The sequence below is a fragment of the Rhinatrema bivittatum genome, chromosome 4 (genome assembly GCF_901001135.1).
Source record: "Rhinatrema bivittatum chromosome 4, aRhiBiv1.1, whole genome shotgun sequence".
NCBI classification, from domain to species: domain Eukaryota; kingdom Metazoa; phylum Chordata; class Amphibia; order Gymnophiona; family Rhinatrematidae; genus Rhinatrema; species Rhinatrema bivittatum.
The window spans coordinates 174591704-174616860 of record NC_042618.1 but is presented as its reverse complement, the minus strand read 5'-3'; positions in this window follow the sequence as shown (position 1 = coordinate 174616860).

The window sequence follows — 25157 nt, the reverse complement described above, 5'->3', positions numbered from 1 at the left end:
GTTTATTAATTATCTCAGATTGGGCACATTGTCGGAAGCCTTCTGTGTATAGATCCAGTCCTGTGTTATGCCCATCTGAGGGTGTCCATTGGTAGTTTCTATTTTTTACATTCTGAGTAGGTGGAGAGGGTGTGTCAGCTTCTTCTTCCGTGTGTGGCTGTCTGCTGGTTTGTACAGAAGTATTCCTTGAGTCGGAGACCACCGAAGTAGGATTCCAGGTCACCGCAGAATTGTATTATCTGTGTAGACTGGATGGGGCAGAAGGGGAATCCCCATGTAAAGACAGCTTTCTCTGCTCGGCTGAGTGTGGGAGTTGGTCAAATTGATAATATTGGCTCGATTCGGGGTATCCGTTGTTTGACCTGGTGTGGTACATGGGAGGCTGGATAGTTCTTTCTCTTTCTTCTTCTTCTTCTTGAGCATGGTGAAATGTTTGTGGTAGATGGCTTGTCTCTGATTGGAGAAATCCTGTATAGTTTGAAGGGGGTCAGTAGTATGTTGGTTCCTTATGTGATATTCCAGGTCTGAGAGTTCTTTCTTGATTTGGCTCTGTCAGTTGTATAGGATGCTGAGTACTTAGGTGGTTGAATAGTTTCTTAGCGAGAGTACAGCACAATGTGTCTCCATAGATTGTACGGTATGTGGATTTTAGAGAATTTTTATCCTGAGTCCTTTAGGGATGATCTCCTGTTTGCAGTTTGATAGGGAGAAGATATCCATTTGTCTCCGAGCAAGTTTCTTCATAAGGTTGATGGATTTCCACTTCATATGGATGAGTCCAGTGCCTTCCATGTGGTGAAAATCTTCCATATTAATCACCGTGCTAATCTGGTGTAGCAAAAATGACAAGAGGCGGGTGGCATCTTATAGACTAATCTGCATCCGATGAAGTGGACTCTGTAATGAAAAGCTCATGCCTCAATAAAATAAATTGGTTAGTCTATAAGGTGCCACCCACTTCTTGTCATTTTTGTTACACCAGACTAACACTGCTAGCCCTCTGAAGATTTTCAAAAATGAAATTGCAGTTCTATTGCTAGTAATTTGTAACCTGTCATTAAAATTGTATATTGTGCCTGAAGACTGGAGAGAGGCCAAGATAATTCCGATCTTTAAAAAGGGCTCCAGGGGTGATCCAGTGAACTATAGACCGGTGAGTCTGATTTCACTGCTGGGAAAAATCACGGAAACTATTCTAAGGAACAAAGTCCCAGCACATATGGAAAGAAATGTTTTAATGAGACTCAGCCAGCATGGATTTATCTAAAGGAAGTCTTGCCTCACCAAACTGCTACATTTTTCTTAAGGGGTTAATAAACGTGGATGATGGTGACCCAGTGGATATAGTGCATATGGATTTTCAGAAGGGATTTGACAAAGTCCTAAACAAGAGACTCTGAGAAAATTCAAAAGTCACAGAATAGAAGCTTTCTCAGTGGAGAAAAGTAAACAGTGGAGTGCCCAAGGGAGCTGTACTGGGACCGGTGCTTTTTAATATATTTATAAATGATCTGCAAAGAGGAACGTTGAGTGAGGTGATCAGATTTGCAGACGACACAAAATTATTTTGAGTTGTTAATTTACAAGCAGATCGTGAGAAATTGTAGGAGGATCTTGCGAGACTGAGAGACTGGGCACCCAAACGGCAGATCAAGCTTAATGTGGACAAGTGCAAAGTGATGCACATAGAGAAAAATAACCCACGTTGTAGTTATACAATGTTAGGTTCCATATTAGGAATTACAACCCAGGAAAAGGATATAGGCATCATCATGGACAATTCCTTGAAATCATCGGCTCAGTGTGCTGCAGCAGTCAAAAAAACAAAACAAAACAGAAAGTTAGAAATTATTAGGAAAGAAATGGAGAATAAAATGGAAAATGCCATAATATTTCTGTATCGCTCCAAGGTGAGACCACACTTAGAGTATTGTGTGCAGTTCTGATTGCCGCATTTAAAAAAAGATATAGTTGAACTGGAAAAGGTATAGAGAAGGACGACCAAAATGATAAAGGGGATGGAATAGCTCCCCTATGAGGAAAGGCTAAAGAGGTTAGGACTGTTCAGCTTGGAGAAGGGGGGGTGGGGATATGACAGAAGTCTATAAAATCATGTGTGGAATAGATTGGTTGTTTACTCTTTCAAAAAAAAATACAAAGACCAGGGGACACTCTAAGAAATTAATAAATAGCACATTTAAAACAAATCAGAGAAAATTCTTTTTCACTCAATGCACAATTAAGCTCTGTAATTCATTGCCGGAAGATGTGGTAAAGGCAGTTAGCACAGCTAGGTTTTAAAAAGGTTTGGACAAGTTCCTGTTATTAACCAGGTAGACTTGAGGAAAGCCACTATTTATCCCTGGGCGTTAGCAGCATGGGATCTGTCTCCTTTTGGGATCTTATTAGGTACTTATGACCTGCATTGGCCACTGTTGGAAACAGTTTGATGGACCCTTGATCTGACCCAGTATGGCAATTCCTATGTTCTAACACTTAAACCCATAATTATAGTCGGTGGTAGCAAATACTGAAGAGGCAGTAAGAGATTTCTCAGTATCTTTCCACTTCTCTTTTTACAGTAGTCAGCTTGTAAGGGTTGGAAAAGCTTGGGAAATTTGGTTTTTCTTTTTTCATGTACGATTTTAGCAGTCAGTCAAACCCTGCACAATGCGCCATCTCTTCCTTTGCAGAAATCACTTCTTTTTGAAGCTGACAGTACCCACGGTAATTAGGACGGTTTGCAGCAAAGATGGTACTTTTATACTACTTTACCTTGTCACTGATGGGAAAAATGGAATCCGCATCCTGAGAACACATCTGCTGTTATAAAATGTTCTCTGTGCCGAGTACCGCGCTGAACATTCGGAAACTTGTTATGCAGAAGGAAGTCGTCGACCCCCCCCCCCCCCCGGGGGCTCGGTCCCTGCGTTTATTATACCACAGGAGTTCCAGGGAACCCCATCCCTGCACTTATTATACCGTACAGGGGGCTCCAGGGATCTTAGTCATCACCACAAAAGAAATCAGACAATAAGAGGTAGAAATAAAGATGAAAGCACTAGAAGAACAGAAAAGCAATTAGAATAAAAAAAAAAAAGGTTAAACTCTATCTTTTGGGGGTCTTACTGTGCTGATACTCACACTTCAGTATCCAGGTGAAATCCTCCCACTTTGAATCCAACATACATTTATTTATTTAGTGTTTATTTATTTATTTATTTACTTATTTATGTAGTATTTATTTATTTATTTACTTATTTATGTAGTAACAACAGGGCTCCCCCTTTTTCCGTTTCTGCTTTCAGCTCCCCACACAGCCTGTTTGGCAGGGATGCGAGAGTAACCTGAATCCATCCCTTGTCAGTTCCAGGAGGGGACTGGCCAGCCACCTCAATTAATGCCATAACTCCCTCACCCACCCTTGCTTTTCCATCAGATGAGGATCTGCGTGCACTAACCAATACATTACGTCGTGTTGGCCAGTCCACTACTTGGGAGTTTAAAAAAATAAAAAAGCAGACAAATTTGGTGGAGCCAGGCACTTCATCATATCCTTAACACTGATCACTTATTCCAATAGGAAGAAACATGAAAAAAGACTGGGGCCCCTGGAAGCTCCTGCCTGTATGGTAAGTGCAGGGCCCAAGGCCCCCAGGATCTCTTGCTGGACAAGAAAAAAGAGTTTTACAGTTCAAAAACACAGACTTTGAGGAAATGGGGAACTACCTGGAGGAAGAACTTAAAGGATGGGAGAACGAGAGAGATGTGGATCAGCAGTGGACCAATCTAAAAGGAGCAATCACCAAGGCAACTGCTCTATATGTTAGAAATGTAAAGAAAAGCAAAAGAAAACTGAAACCTATCTGGTTCTCAATGGAGGTGGCTGACAAAATTAAAGCTAAAAGAACAGCATTCAAGAAATATAAAGGATCCCAAAGGGAGGAGCACAAAGAAGAATATTTGTATCAACTGAGGGAGACAAAGAAATTAATCAAGTTGGCAAAGAGTCAAGCGGAAGAGAGGATTGCCAAGGAGATAAAAAATGGTGACAAAACATTTTTCAGATACATCAGCGAAAAGAGAAAGGTCCAAAGTGGTATAGTGAAATTGAAAGGTGGTAATGATCAATGTGTAGAGAGAGACGAAGAAATGGCAGAAATATTAAACGAATACTTCAGCTCTGTGTTCACTAAAGAAGACCCTGGAGAAGGACCATCTCTAAACAACAAGAAACTGGAGGGAAGGGGAATAGATGAAAATCCTTTTACAGTAGAAAATGTGTGGGAAGAACTAAAGAACCTGAAAGTGGACAAAGCCATGGGGCCTGATGGGATTCATCCAAGGATATTGAGGGAGCTCAGAGATGTTCTGGCGGGTCCGCTGTGTGACCTGTTCAATAGATCCCTAGAAACGGGAGTGGTGCCGAGTGATTGGAGAAGAGCGGTGGTGGTCCCGCTTCACAAGAGTGGGAACAGGGAAGAGGCAGGCAACTACAGACCGGTTAGCCTCACTTCGGTGGTGGGAAAAGTAATGGAGTCACTGCTGAAAGAGAGAATAGTCAACTATCTACAGTCTGGAGAATTGATGGACCAGAGGCAGCATGGATTCACCAGGGGAAGATCCTGTCAGACAAATTTGATTGACTTTTTTGACTGGGTAACCAAGGAATTGGATCAAGGAAGAGCACTAGATGTCATCTACTTGGATTTCAGCAAAGCTTTTGATACGGTTCCGCACAGGAGACTGGTGAATAAAACGAGAAGCTTGGGAGTGAGTGCCGATGTGGTGACCTGGATTGCAAATTGGTTGACGGACAGAAAACAATGTGTGATGGTAAATGGAGCCTTCTCTGAAGAGAGAGCGGTTTTAAGTGGTGTGCCGCAAGGATCGGTGTTGGGACCAGTCCTGTTCAATATCTTTGTGAGCGACATTGCAGATGGGATAGAAGGTAAGGTTTGTCTTTTTGCGGATGACACTAAGATCTGCAACAGAGTGGACACGCCGGAAGGAGTGGAGAGAATGAGACGGGATCTAAGGAAACTGGAAGAGTGGTCGAAGATATGGCAGCTGAGATTCAATGCCAAGAAGTGCAAAGTCATGCATATGGGGAGTGGAAATCCGAATGAACTGTACTCGATGGGGGGGGAAAGGCTGATGTGCACGGAGCAGGAGAGGGACCTTGGGGTGATAGTGTCTAATGATGTGAAGACAGCGAAACAATGCGACAAGGCTATAGCAAAAGCCAGAAGAATGCTGGGCTGCATAGAGAGAGGAATATCAAGTAAGAAAAGGGAAGTGATTATTCCCTTGTACAGGTCCTTGGTGAGGCCTCACCTGGAGTACTGTGTTCAGTTCTGGAGACCGTATCTACAAAAAGACAAAGACAAGATGGAAGCAGTACAGAGAAGGGCGACCAGGAAGGTGGAGGATCTTCATAGGATGACGTACGAGGAGAGATTGAAGAATCTAAATATGTACACCCTGGAGGAGAGGAGGAGCAGAGGTGATATGATACAGACTTTCAGATACTTGAAAGGTTTTAATGATCCAAAAACAACGACAAACCTCTTCCGTAGGAAAATAATCAACAGAACCAGGGGTCACGATTTGAGGCTCCAGGGAGGAAGATTCAGAACCAATGTCAGGAAGTATTTCTTCACGGAGAGGGTGGTGGATGCCTGGAATGCCCTTCCGGAGGAAGTGGTGAAGACCAGAACTGTGAAAGACTTCAAGGGGGCGTGGGATAAACACTGCGGATCCATAAAGTCAAGAGGCCACCAATGAAGAGTGGGTGACTCGCCAGAATGATGGCTATTGACACAATACCCTTATTAAATAAACATACACATGCTTACTGTGACTCCTACATCGCTCTAAGCTTCAACAGCAAGAGGTAATGGAAAAAAGGATTTGCACTCATAAAGAGGGGAGTAGCTGGCTTGTTACGGCGGTTACTACCCCAAACCAAATATGCCTGATACTTCACTTTCAATGCATATACAGCATAGCTCTCTGCTTCAATGACAGGGGAGAAGAATAACTGATACTTCACACATCCAGCAGAGCTCTCTGCTACAACGGCAAAGGAGAAGAAAAAGGGTTCGCACTCAAAACGCGGGGAGTAGCTGGCTTGTTACGGCAGTTACTACCCCAAACCAAATGTGCCTGATACTTCACTTTCCATGCATATCCAGCATGGTTCTCTGCTGCATCGGCATGGGAGAAAGACTGATACATCACGCATTTCCAGCATAGCTCTCTGCTTCAACGGCAGGGGAAAAAAACAAAAACAAAAAACTGATGCTTCACGCATATCCTGCATAGCTTCAACGACAGGGGTGAAGAAAAAAAAGGATTCGCAATCACAAAGCGAGGAGTAGCTGGCTTGTTACGGCGGTTACTACCCCAACCAAATGCGCCTGATACTTCACTTTCAATGCATATCCAGCATGGCTCTCTGCTTCTACAGCAGGGGAGAAGAAAAAAAAAACCAACAAGAGCTGTACAACATAGTCTAGGTAAAACAAATAAGCATGGGTGTAGCTTGCTTATCGCGGCAGTTACTGCCCCTACTACCCCTAACTAATCAAGCTAGATATTTCACTTGCATGCAGCTCCATCACTGCTCTCTACATTAATGGTGGGGGTGGAAGGGGAATAGAACAAGGAGCTAAGAGTAACAGATAAGAATGAGAGAAAAAATGTGTGAGGCTTGCTGGGCAGACTGGATGGGCCATTCGGTCTTCTTCTGCCGTCATTTCTATGTTTCTATGTTTCTATAAGAAGTGCAGAGCCTGGGGCTGCTCGGCCTGCATTTTTCCCAGGAAATTGAAAGTAGTGACTGGATTAGATCAAATGTTACGTATAATATACATACACTCAATGGGCATTTGATGTGCACTTACATATATTACAACAGCCACAAACATGATATCGTGTCCAATTTCCTTCCGCTGCTGTTATTTGTTCATTGGAAATGAAATGAATGCAGCATCTCTTCATTCCAATTTCTTTTAGCTTTGTCCAGTTTCTTTTTGCTTTCTTTTACTGTCCTGTGCAGACATATCTCTCTCTCTCTCTCTCTCTCTCTCTCTTATTGTATCTTTGTCAAAAGTCAGCGATGAGGTGTGCAGTAGAATTCACGAGAATCTGACAGGAGCCATGATGTGAATGTACCTCTGCTACGGATTTCACATAGGGCTCCTTAGCTGGGATTTGAGCTGGTGACTTAGCAGCAAAAGGCTCTGTAATGTCATGGCCATTCCTTGGAGCCATCTAGTCTCCACTACAGATAGCTTAGTAGAGAGCTGCAGAGTGAGCAGAGGCTCTGTGGCAGGGCATGGAGGAGACCCTCTGCTGAGGCTAACACCCCCCACGAAGCAGAGAACAGAGTTTTCTCTCATGCAGGAAGAGTTCAGCCACATAAGGGACACTGGCCAATCACTCCCAGGGACCGAGAGCCCCACATTACTCCAAATTCACATAGCCCAGCTTGGCCTCTTTTGAATGGTCTGTTTTCATTGCATGCTGAAAGACTGCTGTAAACCCCGAGTTTCATGGAAATCAGAAAGGATCCAAGCATGGACATGTTCTCTTGTTTACAGATCTCAAAATTCAAAGAAGACAGCAAGTTTTAAAGAAAAGAGAACTATTTTTGGAATCTAGTTAGCTTCATCCTATAATTATTGACTTTTTTTTTTTTTTTAGTAAAGAGCTCCAGTAGGCATATTGGTCCTGGGGAAAAAAAAAAAACTGATTATTTGCAGGCTGCAATTGGACCAACACTGGAGTAATCCAGATATGCAGTGCATCAGATTTCCAGACCACTGCAAGGTCTTCACTGGGGAATCCCCTCATCCCTCCAGAGATCCTGAAAAGTAACCTGGAAGTCCCACACTGGGGGTTTCCCAGAACTCCATAATTAAACTCACATGGGAAATAAAAATCAACCATCACTGCTGGGTTGACAGACAGCAAATAACTAATTCATTTCTCATGGCATCAGCTGTAAGTTATCAACTGAGGCAATTCAGTTTAATTAATTGCATCACCTTGATCAGAGCACTAGCAAGGAAAACCAGCAGCGTTGGACATTGAGGCAGCAGCCCCTTCTTATAGATGGATTACTAATCACAGAGTTGAGGGAAGCATCTGACTTTTTTTTATCACAGGACTTCACTGAAGCTAGTTGTCTCTTACTGAAGCACCTGTGGCCCTCTGGGGCATAAACAGAAAAACAACTGGATGTCCTATGCCCAGCTCTACCTGCACATCTCTACAGACCACACATATCAGCCTATGACCGGTCTTATAGCTCTTGTAAACCAACAAATACACTTACTGATGCCACTCTTAGTTGCCAATAGAATTGGTCATGGGTGCCCCTTTGGGCATGCAAGCCACCAGCATCTTATCTTTATGTTAAAGTGTGTCAGCAGTGCTGAAAGCCAAGCCTAAATTCTGATGCATCTCTGTTCTGGATAACATCTACTCAAATACAATCACTGTTTTACTTTCTGAATTTCTGCTGAGTGACAATGGATTGTTCAGTTCAGGCTGAGTTCTCCCCACTCATGATGTCATCAGACAATAAGCAGTGGCTCCTAGTGGTCTAAGCAAGGGCAGCGGAGCCCATGCTCACGGAAAGGATAAATGCATTGTGAAGGAGTATACAGGAAGCTCCCTCAAACCACCTTAAAGCACCAACCACAGCTCTCTGGCCAGGTCCTCCTTAAGGATCAGCCCCGCAAGGGATTCTGGGTGAAGGGAGACTTCCCTCATGATCCTATAAGGAGTCAGGGCCCAGAAGCGTTAGAGAGGCCCCAGGGAGCAGACCGGAGACCAGTATACGTGAAGACCTGCTATGTTTACTGTTTGAGTGCTACCAGAACTGCAAGGTGAGCTGCATTGTTTTTTGTTTTGCTGTTCACTGTAAATAAAAATGTACTTAAGGAAACAGCCAGAGTCTGCCTCCTTTATCCCACTGGCTGTTTCCCAAGCCATGACTGCCCAAGTTACCACATATGGTGACATCAGACTGATCTTCTTGCCTAAGCAGGAAGCACAGGCAGAAGCACACAGCCACAGCAGGGGGAAAAAAAACCTACAGAATTTTTTTTTTTCCTGGGGTCTCATGGTTCCATTCACCCAGCCTAAATTACAGCAGGCCAAGGGGACAAGCCCTGCCAGTTCAGTCAGGGTTCAAGCAGTAAGTAAGGGACAGACAGGCCAGCAGGTTTTTTTTTTGTTTGTTTTTCTTCTCCTGTCTGTCCCCCAGAGAGATACACAGTTTGGAGGCAGCGGAAAGCAGGGAAGATGGAGCAAGTGACACAGATTCTTGCTACAAGGCAGCAGCAACTGCAGAATGACCTACAAACGCTAAATGCCCAGCAGCATTTAGCTGCTGGGCATTTAGCGTTTGTACAGTTATACAGCTAAACACAGTGCTAACTGAGGTAGCACTGGCCATACAGATCACTGTGACCAGCTCACCTCCTTTGTCACAGGTACTACTTAAAGATTACCCCAGGAGAAGACCCTGACTGTTTCCTGAAAAACTTTGAATGTACAGCTTGAATGACAGGCTGGCCAGAAGATAGGTAGACTACCTATATGGGGAATCTACTCACCAGGAGAAGTCAAGATGCCTTCTAAACAGCTAATCTGGAAGAGAGAGCCACATACCAGGAAGTCAAGGCCACCATTCAAGGGAGAGCAAAACTCACCCCAGAAGCCTACAGACAGTGATTTCAGCGGGGAGTTCTTTAAGCTGGGGAAAACCCAAGGAACCTATTTCACAGGTTCAAAGATGTTGCTTGGAAATTGCTGCGCCCAGAAGGGAAGACAGGGGTGGAGATAGCCAAAGTGGTTCTACTGGAATAGTTCATAGACAACCTAGAATGGCCTATGTGGCAGAGGGTCTGCCGACACTCAAACCTTATGCTTGAAAAATTACTGGAAGTAGCGGAGGCCTATTACCAGGCCGCGACCATGCCTGAGTTGCCACAGTCCCCAGAGAAGTCACTCTACCCAGGCAAAGGATGATGGAGTCCTAAAAGCCAGAGGTCCCAACAACCAGTTGTGCAGATCTGGCAGGACTTTTCACCTCAACTGCAAACCTCAGCCAGACTGCCATGTTTCAGCTGTGGGGAAAAAAGGGCCATTTTGCCAGAGACTGTCCCCACAGGGAAGATGAGCCAATGGACGTTAATTGCTTGGCCCCACATTATAGTAATTTTGTGGATGTACCCAATCAGGAAGTCTCTACATTTGTTATTCCTGTGGAGTTAGAGGGCTCTGCAACCCAGGCATTAGTGGACTCTGGGTTGTCTAGGAACTATTCCAGCAGAACCACTTTGGCTCTCATTTAGAGAGACTTAGTGAAGAGGATCCAGATTGACTACAGGAAAACCGTGACCCTCACATATATCCACGGGGACCAAACTGCAGTATCCTACAAGTCAAGTATAGCTGAAGACCCCAGTTGGCTAGGACTAAATAGAATTGGGAGTTCTTCCTTGGCTTCCCTACCCTGTAGTGACAGGACGGGACCGTCCAAATTTCAAAATCCTATGGAACCAGCTCATTTCGGGTTCACTTCAGGCCAACAACGAAGAACTGACATTTCCAGAGCTCTTCCCCTTAGAAGATCCAGACCTGTATTATAAAGACTCTAAGACTCCTACATCCTGGAGACAACGCTGACAGGAAAAATACAATTATGCAGCTAATTTAGAGGCAACTGGTGAGGAAGGGTCGGAGTCGGGAGAAGAGCGGCATATCTAGTCCCTTTGAATGGGGAAAATCAGGGTGAACCGGAAAGCTTCGGATAGACCCAGAGTGAAAATGAGTCCTTTAAGTGGGCCTGGGAGCATATACAGAGGGTGGACAGAAAGCTAGTCCCTGGAGCGCAGTTTCAGACCGTATTCCTCCTTATTTTATAATGAAAGGGGACCTATTGAGTCACAAGAGAAGTGTGGAGGGGGAACTGATAGAACAACTCCTAGTTCCCAATCATCAGAAGTCATCTTCTAGGGGGTCACCCGGGGAAGGAAAAGACCCAAGAGAAAATATTGATACAGTTCTATAGGCCAGGCCTACATACACAGATCCAGTTGTATTGCTAGTCCTTGCCCTACCAGCCAACTCACAAAGTCTGTTGGTGTACGGATAGCATCTCTCATCCCAGTGCCCATCAAGACCCCTTTTGAAAGGGTGGGCATGGACCTAGTGGGGTCACTAGAGAGATCTACTCGAGGAAATAGGTACATCCTTCTAATTCTTTACTATGCCACTATGCAAGTACTGCTATGGAATATGGTGGCAACCACCCTAAGGGAATTTTTTTCATGACTTGGGCTGCCCAAGGAGATCCTGATGGAATCAGGGGACCCCATTCATGTCCAAGGTAGTGAAACAACTCTGCACCTTACTCAAGGTAAAAACTTTGCATACTTTGGTGTATCACCCACAGACCAATGGCACCATTGAGTGCTTCAGTCAGAGACGCTCACGCAAATGTTGAAGAAATTTGTGGATGAATTAGGGACTCATTGCTATCCTATGTGCTGTCCACAGCTGTGGACCTTTTGAAGAGGTCAAGAGGAATCTTGAACATAGCTCAAGAAACATGGAATCCCGGGCAGAACCTCACTGACTACGTTCTCAGAGTCGGGATCATCTAAAAAAAAAGCTGGGGAGGCAGCCCACCTATACTTAGAGAAGGCTCAGGCTACCCAAGTCCCATGGTCCAAAGAGTATTCCAGTTGGGGGACCATGTTCTTGTCCTTCTCTTATCTTCAGAAAGCAAGTAGTTAGCCCGTTGGCAAGGACCCTATGACATTTTGGAGAAAACAAGACCTGTGGATTACAAAATAGCCCAGCCAGAAAAACGAAAGAAAACTCAAATCTACCACACAAACCTTCTGAAGAAGTGGGTTGTACAGCTGTGCAGTATGGTGCAAGAAGAAGAGTTTGGTCCAGAGGTCAGACCTGAAGTGGACCAAACCCAGATTCCTTTTGGAGAACATTTGTCCATTGCACAGACAGCTGACTTAAATCAGTTGGTGGAGCAAAATAAGAAGATCTTCTCAAACTTACCAGGTCTTACTCAGCTGATGCAGCATGACATCATTATGCTTCCTGGAGTTTTTGTACGGCATCGATCTTATCAGATTCCTGAGGCCAGGTGCCATGTCATTGAGGCTGAAGTGAAGGAGATACTCTAGCTCGGAGTTATAGAGGAGTCCAATAGTGATTGGTTTTCACCCATAGTACTGGTGTCAAAGCCAGATGGGAGCATAAAGTTCTGCACTGACTTTAAAAAGGTCAGTGAGGTCTCAAAACTTGACGCGTACCCGATCTTTGAGTGGATGAACTGATTGAGATCAGCCCAGTTCATTTCTATCCTGGACCTTACAAAGGATATTGTCAGGTGCCTCTTATGCCAGCGGTGAAGAAGACCTTGTTCTCGATGCCAGGGGTAATTTTCCAGTTCACTGTCCTCCCTTTTGGTCTCCATGGTACCCCCATAACATTTCAGCACTTGGTTGACTGCCTGCTTAACCCACATCACTTGTACACAGCCGTCTACTTGGATGATATCGTGGTGTACAGCCCAGATTAGCAAGTAAGACTTACAGCCAACCCTAAGAAGTGCTTGCTGGGAGGAGAAGAAGTCCAGTATCTTGGTTACACCCTGGGGAAGGGCAAAGTCCATCCGCAGACCTAGAAGATTGAGGTGATCACCCGGGTGCCAGTCCCACAAACAAAAGGCCTTATGAAGCCTAGAAACACTCTTAGGCCTCATGAGGTATTACAGAAGGTTGATGCCCAATTACTTGGAGAAAGCAGAGCTTCTCACAAGGCTATTTTGAAGAAAGCACCAGAGAAGGTCTAGTGGTTAGGTAAAGCAGAGGAGACTTTCTGGGCTCTGAAAGAGGCGTTATGCTTCGAACTGTTCCTGATAAGTTTGGACTTCACCAAATCCTTCACGGTGCAGACTGATGCCTCAGAGGTTTCTTGGGAGCAGTCTTAGTCCAAGAGAAGGATGGTCAAGGACATTCAGTCGCATACATTAGCCAGAAGCTAATGTCATGGGAGAGATGTTACTCAACAATCGAGGAGACCTTGGCAGTTTAGTGGGCCTTAGAGGCCTTGCAGTACTACCTGCTGGATGACAATTCCAACCACTCCTATGGATAAATAGAAATATGGAATCCAATGCAAGAGTGATGAGATGGTTCCTGGCCCTGCAGCCCTTCATCTATAAAATACAACATAGGGCAGAAAAGGAAAACATCAGTGCCCATTTCCTGTCCAGAGAAGTGTCCCTGTTACAGGTAGGTGCTCACCCGAACAAGGGTGAGCTGAGAGGGAGGGTATGCAAGGGAATGTACAGAAAACTCTCTCAAACCACCTTAAAGGACCGGCCCCAGCTATCTGGCCCAGTCCTCCTCAAGAATCATCCCTACAAGGGATTCTGGGTATAGGGAGACTCCCTTCACCATACTATGAGGAGTCAGAGCCCAGAAGAGTTAGACAGGCCCTGGGGAGCAGGCAAGAACACAGTATATCTAAAGACCTATTATGTTTAATGTGTGCTACCAGAACTGGTGGGCTGCATTTGTTTATTTATTTATTGCACATATTTATAGTCCGCAATTTGCAGAGCATCAGTGTAGATTACAACTAAAATACACAATAAAACATACAGTACAATAAAATACATAGTCTAAACAAAATATAAACATTAATTAAAAGCTTCAGAGAACAAATAGGTTTTCAGTGCCTTTCAAAACATCATATAATCAGTAATAACATGAAGCTCATTCGGTATAGTATTCCACAATTCAGGACCCAAGACAAAAAAAAAAAATACTTTAAAGCGAGTGCCAGTTAACCTAACAGATGTATGAGATGGGACTATTAACAAATGCTGAGGACCAGAACATAGTGGGTGAGCAGGTACATAAGGGAATATATATAGTTTTAAACAAAAGGAATCAGCATGCAGAGATTTCTGCACCAAAAACAGTATTTTGAACTTCACCCTCTGCTATATTGGACACCAGTGTAATTTTGCTAAATAAGGAGACATATTATCACCATATTTTAAGCCAAAAATTAATATGAGCGCAGCCTTCTGTGCAAGCTGTAAAATATGCATAAGGAATTTAGAAATCCTCCATATAATGAATTACAATAATTCAAGTGGGCACAAACTAAGGCTTGAATAACTAATCTAAATTCAGGGAAGGGGAGGGTCTGGTGGAGGGGGGGCAGGCACCATGAATCTTCATTGTGGATGGGGCGGGGGGAGGAGATGAGGCAGCTGAATGGGTATTTAACAATCGGGACCGGGGACCCAGCATTCAAGGCCAGGCACTTTCTCAAGATTTAAAAACATTTGGGGGTGCGGATAGGATACTAGTGGCCTGGCAAGCCTTTAGCAGCAGCTTTGGCAGCCCTCTGGTCTTAACCTTTTTTTATAGGGTAATGAAGGCACTACTTAGCCAGATTTCTTTTCAAGTAGCTTGTTATCCGGTCAAACATAGCCAATTAGGTTTTTGTTATCCCGCTCTATATAGCCAGATAACTGGTCATATTCAGAGGGACATTTATCCTGCTGAATATATGGAACAAATTATCCAGCTAACTTTAGTCGAATAACTTGTCCACTAACCTGCTTACTGAATATGGACCCAATCATGTTAACTGAGGCACATTACTAGAAAACCGGGTCCTCCTTTTGCTCCCAGTGGGTTAAGTTTTCCCTTTCAAGCCCCTCAGAAACTGGAGAATCCTCCTCTCCTTTGGAAAAAGAAGTACTCAGATACCTTCCTGGTGATCACAAGTTTCCAATCCTGAGACCTGGGAATATTCACCCTCTTGGGTATTGCTCTCACAGTCCCTCCTGGAACTCAATCCAGTTGGCCGAAGGAGAGACTACTTCTCCCAGTGGAAAGAAAAGGCAACACTCCTTTCCCCTCCTGGAGCTAAAGAGAGCCACAGTCCTTTATTGCCTCTCCCTTGCTCCCATTGTTGACAAATTCCTTCCAGTGAGATCTTGTGAACTCCATAAAGAATCCAATTTCTTAAAGTTTAGGAAATTCATCGAGTCTTGGCTGTTTCATCAGGCCTTTAGCTCACTTGAGTTAACTGCTGTTTTATAGATGAAGATGGATGGTAATGGCTAGGGGGTTTGCTTGTTTTTTTATTCTTATTTATTTTTATCTTTATGGGGGTTTTTTTGTGACTATTGAATATATTTGGTATCATTTATGCTATGTGTTTTTATTGTAAACTATTGTATGAAAGGTGGTATAATCAAGATTATTAAACTAAACTAAGACTCATGGAGTCACCCCCTTTAGGGGTCGGGAGACCTCTGGGCAGTACCAGCCCAGTAGTTTCCTGATGCGGCAGGAACACTGGCAGCATTCTCCCAGCTCTTCAGTGACATGGATGCTGCCATGCTGCTCTTCCCAATGCTGGTCCCCTAGGCCTGCGCATCCATCTAAGAAGGCTCCATGGCAGGAAGTATACACCTGGCGCCCCTGATGAAGTCAGTGCAGCTGGGTATTTAAACCCCAGCCGCCCTTCTAGCTAGCACCTCAGCAATGGGTCTCCTGCCTAGCAGAATGTGCTGCCATGTGTTCCTGTATCCAGTCTGCCCTGCCTCTTCCTGTTTCTCCTGCCTCAAGACTGACTTCTGGTACTGATCTCTGCCTGGACCTTAGCTACTGCCTGCCTCCTGCCTCCGATCACTTCCCGGACCTGGTTTACATTGCCAGCTGCCTGCCCTGACCCCTGGTCTGTCCCTGGTATTCTCTGTCTGCTGCCACCCAGACCTCAGCTGGGCGCCGGACTTTCCCATTCTTGCCCTATGGGAACATCGCCTTAAGTCCTGCCAGCCCCGGAACCCAAGGGCTCAAGCTGCAGGGAAAGGGGTCGCTAAAGGTGAAGCTCCTGATCAGTCCCATCCCAGGGCACCTCCGCCAGCTGTCGGTGTGGGCCTAGGCGGCTCGCTCTCCAAGTTGCACCAATCACATCACAGCACAAGGGCCTACCTCTGTCACAAACACAACCGGAAGAAGTGTTGCGCACGACAGCCACACATCTCCATCCCCGCTCAACTAAACCAGACTTGTTGTCTTGACACATACACGTGTTTAACAACTGCCTGGCAAGTGACTGCTCCGGGCCACGAAGGTTCCTGCTAGTTATATCTAGAAGTAATTTCTGCCCATTTCCTGAGAGGGAGCCGGCTTATCTTCCTTTGTCTTCACAATGACTCGAATGCCCATTCGCGGTCCCTGTGTTGATGGAGGAATATGAAGAAATGTCACTTGCAGGGCAATTTTCAAAGTCATTGTGGGTAGAAAAGTATTTTACCCGCTCTCCTCATATGCAGGTGAAAGGATATGTGTTGTTCCGCAGGGCAGGCTGGGGAAGGATGAGATTGTGGACAGCAACAATACATAAGAACATAAGAAATTGCCATGCTGGGTCAGACCAAGGGTCCATCAAGCCCAGCATCCTGTTTCCAACAGAGGCCAAAACCAGGCCACAAGAACCTGGCAATTACCCAAACACCAAGAAGATCCCATGCTACTGATGCAATTAATAGCAGTGGCTATTCCCTAAGTAAAATTGATTAATAGCCATTAATGGACTTCTCCTCCAAGAACTTATCCAAACCTTTTTTGAACCCAGCTACACTAACTGCACTAACCACATCCTCTGGCAACAAATTCCAGAGCTTTATTGTGCGTTGAGTGAAAAAGAATTTTCTCCGATTAGTCTTAAATGTGCTACTTGCTAACTTCATGGAATGCCCCCTAGTCCTTTTATTACACATAGCTTTCTGTTTTAAAAATTACATACTTGTGTCTTACTCGGCGGCATTTGCTCTCCTTACCGATCAACCCAACTCACTTGTTTAGAAATTTGTAAAGATCACTGTACTTATCTTGGTAGAATGTAGTAGGCCACTGTTCCTTAGGTGTTGATCGATAAGGAGAGCAAATGCCGCCGAGTAACACACAAGTCAAAGACTTAGGGTTATAATTAAATCGTAAAGAAATTTTTAAAAAAAAGTTTTTTTGAGAGACACTACATTTTTTGTTTTTTTAAATTAAAAAAACGGTACACACTGGGGCGGATTTTCAGAGCCCTGCTCGCGTAAATCCGCCCAAAACCGGGCGGATTTACGCGAGCAGGGCCCTGCGCGCCGGGAAGCCTATTTTACATAGGCCTCCCGGCGCGCGCAGAGCCCCGGGACTCGCGTACGTCCCGGGGTTCTCGGAGGGGGGCGTGTCGGGGGGCGGGGCCAGAGCGCGCGGCGTTGCGGGGGCCGTGTCGGCAGCGTTTTGGGGGCGGGTACGGGGCGTGGCTACGGCCCGGGGGCGTGGCCGCGCCCTCCGTACCCGCCCCCAGGTCGCGGCCCGGCGCGCAGCAGGCCCGCTGGCGCGCGGGGATTTACGTCTCCCTCCGGGAGGCGTAAATCCCCCGACAAAGGTAAGGGGGGGGTGTAGACAGGGCCGGGTGGGTGGGTTAGGTAGGGGAAGGGAGGGTAAGGTGAGGGGAGGGCAAAGGAAAGTTCCCTCCGAGGCCGCTCCGATTTCGGAGCGGCCTTGGAGGGAACGGGGGGAGGCAGCGCGGCTCGGCGCGCGCAGGCTATACAAAATCGATAGCCTTGCGCGCGCCGATCCAGGATTTTAGTGGATACGCGCGGCTCCGCGCGCATCTACTAAAATCCAGCGTACTTTTGTTTGCGCCTGGAGCGCAAACAAAAGTAGGCTGTTCGCGCTCGTCTGAAAATCTACCCCACTATCACAGTTGTTCTAACCACAATATGGTTATCACACTCACGAGTGCTACCGGACACCAGAACACATCATACTAATTTAATTCCCCGTTCGTTTGTTTCTTGATCTGAATATGACAATAAGCCCAAATCCCATGAGGATCAGATGTCGCTGCCAGAAGATCACACAGTTTAGGAATAAATGTAACAGCTCCTGTGTGTGCACTGCACTGTCAAACAGGTTGGATTGACTATGCCAATGTTTATGCAGTGATAGAAAGGCCAATAATCTGTGTTTACAGGTTAGCGCACGGTTCGCAAATGAGATGCAAGTGGTGGGACATCCATATGCAACTCCCAAAGTCAAAGGAATAAGGACACTTGCTGACCTCTCACCTACAAACCTTACCTTGCTGGCAGCCGTTTTGCACAAAGTGAAGCCTTTTTTTCTTTTTGCTTGGCAAGATATTATTGCATCTGTCCCCTTATTCAGCTCTCCTGGCCCAGCTCGGTCCGGCGTCCTCAGAGCTGTCCAAAATAAAGGGAGGGAGGGGGGAAATCACGTGGCCCTTTGAATTGTCTTACTGCACAATGATCCCCAAAACGCTCTGCCCCAGTCAGCTGCAAGACTGAAAACTATTTTCCCCCACCAAACTGCCTCTTTTAGAAGCACATTGAGACACGAGTGAGGTGTATGGTGCAACAGGCAAGGGAGCTCTAGTGGCTAAAGCAATGGGCTGTGAACAAGGATTCCAATGCCACTTCCCCCGCTGGCAGTGCTTGTGAACTTGGGTGAGTCGCTTCATCTCCCATTGCCTCGGGTACGCCCTTAGGATCTCATTTACTAAAAGTGTTCTCCCATTCTGGGTCTACGGGGAAAATGCTTAGTAAATGACCCCCTTAAGGGCGGATTTTCAAAGGGTTAGGAAAACCCGCTCCTGCGCGTGCTGAGCCTATTTTGCATAGGCTCACGACGCGCGCAAGCCCCGGGACGCGAGTATGTCCCGGGGCTTGAAAAAGGGGGTGGGGTATGGGTGGGGCAGGGCTGGAGCCTCCAGGCACAGTGGCCATTTGCCGCTGTGCCCGGGATTGCGGGCCGGCCGGTGCCAGCACGCACAATCTACACCTGCCCGGAGGCAGGCGCAACTTCGCGAACAAAGGTGAGGGGGGGGGTTTAGATGGGGGTTAGGGAGGGGAAGGTGGAGGGGGGGGGCCGGAGGGAAGAGGGAAAGCCATCGGGGGTCCCCTAGGGCATGGCACGCACAAGTGTGCACCCCCTTGCGCGCACCGACCCCAGATTTTATAACATGCGTGCATGTTATAAAATCGGGCGTAGATTTGTGCGTGCTTTGTTGCGCGCACAAATCTATGGCCGCACCTACGTTTTAAAATCTGGCCCTTAGATTGTAAGCTCTTTGGGGAAGGAATTTATCGCACCTGAAAAAATTGCTGTAAACAAACTTGAACTAAAATTGAAAAGGCAATCTAGAAATAAAAATACATCATCTCCAGACATGTTGCAGGTCGGGAGGACTGAGGTGCTCCAATAAACCTCCTGCTTGTCACCTCCAGATTTGCATTCGATTCTGCATTTACAGCTGCTGCATTGACAGCTCATGTCCTGAAATAACAGTGCAAGATTTCTCTGCTCTATAGTAGTCCAGAAATACAACTGCACAACATGTATGACAGCAGATATGGAATCAGCTGGAACTACAAGTTTTCCTTAAAGTAGCAAACTGCCTGGTTTTTTCCTTTCCCTTCTTGTGCTTGTCTAATTTCCAGGTCACTTTTTAAGCCTGACCCATATCCCGTGTTTTCAAAAATCCTCCTCCCCCCCTCCCTGTTGAGCAGTTTGATATCTTATCTGGAGCTCGTCAGGCCTGGGGCTAGCTGAAAGTGCCGGCTACAATCCTCATGGTGGCACCCTGATTCAGTGAGAGTCTTCAAAAACTTCAAACATGGATTTCCTATCCAAGATGAGAAAGAAAATACAGTAAAATCAGAATGCGACAGTTCATACTGTCTTTTCTCTTACTGATATTTTCTCTGCTGCTCAAATTTGTCTTCCTTCTGTGAAGCTGGACCCTCTTCAGTGGGCACACTCCTGATGCAAAAGTAGATCCTTGGATTGATTTTTTGACTCTTTCCCTTCGTGTCAGTCCGTAATCACAAACTGATGCAGGAATCTGGGTGTTGGAACACTAGTGTGCTGGATTTCAGTGCGCAGTTTTAATGCACAGATTAACATTTTTCTTTTAACTCCTAATTCAATAAGCTAATGGTATGTTAATGCATTGGGAGTTTTAAAAGTGTGCTGATGAGAAAATACATTTGCATTTATTAAAATTTATGAATTGCCTAACACTTAAAAGGTTTAGGCGATGAACAAAGGAACACTCATAATAAAACATATAAACATTCATTAAAAAATGATACATAAAATCATGAAATCAAATAAAAAAATAAATAATCCATTCAAATAGAATAATGCATCATACATTCCAAATAGTATTTTGAAATAAAATCATGAAATCAAATAAAAAGTACATTTATTAAATTAAAATATAAAATATAGTAAATTAAAACAGACAGACAATGTAACAGATAATAAAACAATAAAAATGGAAATAAAAGAAAATAATGATATTAACAATAAGATAGGTTAAATAAATGAGTTTTGACTCATTTTCTAAAATTCTTGATGGAAATGTACTGAGTGCACATTTTAACTCTGGCTTGTGGGCACATATGGCTTTGGCATATTGAGAGGGGGGAAGAACTGATAGCTGGCAGGGTGCTGCTCATGCTCATACCTCTCTCTGGGGAGGCCATTTTCCTGCATTACATCCCCACTATTCCTCTGCCTCTGGTGCTCACGTTCATGCACCCTCTCTTTCATGTAAGTGAGATGCTGGTACCTGAGGATGAGACTCCCTTTTACTCGTGGATCACCCCATTTCCTCTATGGTGCTTTGTCGCTGCAGACATATGGCAGGGGGCTGCTGGCCTTTCCATCTGACTGGAGGAAGTGGCCATGGGTGCAGCTCGGGGAAAAAGTCTTCCTGTTTTCAACCACTTTGCTATGGCTTTGGCATTGAGTGGCAGAGGGGAGGGGGTGGACCCTAGACGAGTACTGCTGCCATCCCCTGATGCCACTGCTAGCAGGTGGTGTTTTTCTAGGTCAGTGGCTCCCAACCGGGGGGTCCACGAGACCATCCTAGAGTGTTTCCATCATAAGAGATGCAAGAAAGTTTAGCTGGGGAGAAGAAGAGCAGGCTGCTGTTACCTGTGATTAGCTGAGCTGCTGCCTCAGGCTAGGAGAGTAAGAATGGAGCCTATTGCTTCCCTGGAATCTTCATCCCACATTGCAATAGACCAGGATTAGGAGCGACAGAGAAGAACCTTTTGCACCCACTACTAGGAGCATGAAACCGCACTGCTGAATGCCCTGTGGAGGTGGAGGAGAAAGGGGGACCGATTGCAGCCCCTGATAGTCAAATCCCCACTGCTGCACGTTGTAAGGATGTGGGGAAGAAAGGCACCGCAATCACTACTGCAAACTGAGGAAAGCAGGAGAAAGCAAGGTGATCACGGCAGTGAGCAGCATTTCCTGCTACTGCCGCGTGCTCTGCCACTGGCCTGACAGAGGGAAAGGAGAAGAGCACTGTACTAAAGTAGTGAGCGGAATGACTGAGAGGAAGGAAGAAATGAGAATAGGGTTAACAATATGAGAGGAATTATCAGGAAGACTGCTCACCCTGTAAAAATGTTGCTAGCAGTATTTTGCTATGGGTTTGACAGTTACTTGGTTTTGATTTGTTAATATTACTACCCTTAACATAAGGCATGAAGGCAACCTACACGGAGCAGCAGTTACTGCTGGTAACCTGTACAGAGCGGCAATTACTACCGTTAGAAACTTGCTGGGCAGACTGGATGAACCATTTGTACTTTTTTTTTTTTGCCATTATTACTATGTTACTATATAGGAATGACAGAGGGGAGAAGGAATGAGGCAGGAATGAAGGAAGAAAAGGAAGATAGAGAGGGAGACAGGAATCCATGATAGACCTGGTTAAGGGGAGTAAGAGTAGAGAGTAACCTATCAGGGGAAAAAAGGAGAGCACCCCAGGAATCATGCTGGACAGAGGTAGAGAGAGATGGAGTAAGAGGGCAGAATTTATTTATTTTATTTATAAACTTTGATATACCTTTGTTCAGAGAGGTTTCATCACAACGCTTTACAGTGTCATAAAAAAATAGACATAAAACAATACCATAAAAGCCAAGAAAACTTAAAAGAGCAGTTCTTAACTATGAGAGATACTTCAAATAACAAAAGACATAAAAACATATTTGTAAAAATAATTAAATATAACAATGCATCAAATGTAAAAAATAAATAGTTAAAAAAATGAGAAATGAGAAAAAAGCAGGACAATAAAACCTAATGCTAAACATAAATGTGTAACTGGATACACCATCTACTTCTGCTGGTTGTATTCCTCATCGGCTTTACGAAAAAGCCTATGAGTTGGTTGAATGGGGGTGAATTGGCCTCAACCTTCAAATTATGAGGGCAATTTTTAAATAGCTTAGGAAATTTCTCTCCCTATATATTCAGTTTAGATTAGTAAGCATTATTTAATATTAACTTCTATACATTATGAATGATTCTGGCTTGCATAGTATTATTTGTTTTGTTATGGCATGCAAACATTAAAGACAAGTGCATGGGGGTCCGCACAACATTTTGAGGCTGAAAAGAAGTCCACAGTCCCTGAAAGGTTAGGAACCCCTGCTCTAAGTGATGCTGCATGCCATCATTTGTCAGATGCGCCAGTTCCTTCCCTTAACAAATGGCCTTACTGCAGTTAATGTACTGAGCAAAACGCAGGTCATCCCTAACTTTTTAAAGTGTCTCCACACCTGGGATATCTTGTGTGATCTCCTCTTTACATTCTTTGGAGACTACAGCAGCTGCTGGCACTGGAATTGAGATTGAAGTGTGTATATATACTGCTGATTGACTCTTTTTTTGCAGACACAAAACGGTTAGAAAAGGTGGCAAGGTTGCGCTTCTCTTCATCTCAGTCTCTATGCAGTGCACTTTATTCATTTGTTCTGCATCAGACAGATGGAAATACAAAAAGAATCAGTCCTGACTGGCTGGAACTGCTTTAATCCCCAGTCCTACCCTGTCTCTGTGAACAGACAGAAAGCTGTGCCTCTGTCTCTCTGTCACAGACAGTGAAACCACCAACTGCAGCAGTGAAGATCTGAAAAAAAACCTTTGCAATGCCTTCTTTTTAAAATGTTAAGAGTTAATTTTCAAAGGAATTTCAAGCATAAAATTAGCATATACACATATAAGTAGCTTGTACCTGTATACATGCTATTTTATAAGCATCAAATGCTTGCACACATTTACCTGTGCAATAAAGGGATAATCTAGGGGTGTTCTGGGGTGGGGCCAAGAGAAATGAACATAAGTTGCTATTTTATAAGAGATGTACGCAAATACATTAGGAAACTTATTCACACTTTTTTATACCTGCTAATTATCTAGCACAGCGGTTCTCAACCGGTGTGTCGCAGCGGTTCTCAACCGGTGTGTCATGAGGTACCAGCAGGGGTGTCGCGTACCCACTGCTCTTTTCCCCCTTTCACCTCAGCGAGACGAACACTGCTGCCGTTCCTGCCCGGGCTATCAGCACATTCAAGCGCTGAGGGGAATGGCAGCAATGTTTGTGGAAGCCGGCAACAGGAACACGACCTTTTCTTCTTCCCGCCCCGTGGCCCGAAAGAGGAAGAGATATTTACTGGGCAAGTGGGAAGAAGAAAAGGCCATGCTGATGCTGCAGAAATCGCATCCCAGGGTTCTCCTCGGCCTCGCTACACTCAGCAGTTTGCCTATGCTGCGATCATCGCGGCACTGAGCAGTCAGCTGAGAATGTGGCTGCTGGGATTTCCTGCTGCGCAGCTGTTGGGGAAATCCATCCATTAGCTGCCCGGACCCAGAGCTGGAAATCGGTGCTGGCTGGCCACTTTGCCAAGGGCTGCAGGAGTAGGTGCCGCTGCCCCCCCCCCCCCCCCTTTGCCCTGGTTCCGACCTCTTCTCTCACCAGTATAACCCCAGCAAGAAAATATAAAAATAATAATAATCAAATTGCAAAAAAAAAAAGGCTGGGGTGGGGAGAAGAAAAAGCATAGAATTACTTTCAAGACTGACTGCTCTGTGCCGTGATAGCAGCACAAGAAAACAGCTGAGTGCTGCCTTCTTGCCGCTTCAGGGCAGGGGAGGTCTCCTGCTGCAGTTTCCAGCCTGTCAGGACTCTGCTTTTGTGTGCTGTGGGTGGGGATGGGGGTGAGTGAGTGAGACAGAGAGAATGAGCCAGCATGTGTGTAAGTGTATGAGAGATTATGTGTGTGTGTGTAAGTAAGAGAGAAAACGTGTGAGAGCAAGAGACTGCTCAGGAAAGTCACTGTTGTATGTGAGAGAAAGAGATTGGTCAGGGACGTGACTGGAGTGAGAGAGTGAGAGAGAGATTGGTCAGGGAGGTGTGTGTGAGAGAAAGAGAGAGAGAAAGAGACATTGGTCAGGGAGGTGACTGGTGTGTGTGTGTGTGTGTGAGAGAGAAAGACATTGGTCAGGGAGGTGACTGGTTGTGTGTGTGTGAGAGAGAAAGACATTGGTCAGGGAGGTGACTGGTGTGTGAGAGAAAGTGTGTGTGTGTGTGTGTGTGTGTGTGTGTGTGTGTGTGTGAGAGAAATAGACTAGTCATGGGCCCTAAGGAAAAAGAGTGGGAGGACAGAGCTTCAGCAGCCCTTGCTGCTTCTGTTATGTGCTATTGGCCTACATGGGAAAGGAGTAGGAGAGTTACTGGAAAGGGTAAGTAAAGGTGGCTTTTTAAGTTTATCTTTCATGATTAACTGCTATTTTAATTATTGGGTATTATGTGATGTGTCTGCTGTTAGAAATATTTTATTGGTGTTTGGAGAATTTTTAATAATTTTGAAAATATTTAATGTTTGGATGTTATTCCATTATCAGTTCTTTTGAAACATTTATTATATTCTAGTTTTAAAATTATTTTATATTTCTCAAGGAATGAATAAATAGAAATGTGGAGACAAAAACTGAACTGGAACAGCAAGAAGCCAAACTCTGTATGCAGTGCAACAACACAAAAACAAAAACATTAGCTTTATGGTCACTTTATTTTGTTTTTGGTGAGGGTCTGTCTGTGTTCTGCGTGTGTGATCCAGCTAAGGGTATAGTGCGCGCTTGTAGTTTCTGTGTAGGGATCTATAGCAGCTTGGCTTGTTCTGTTTTCCTAAT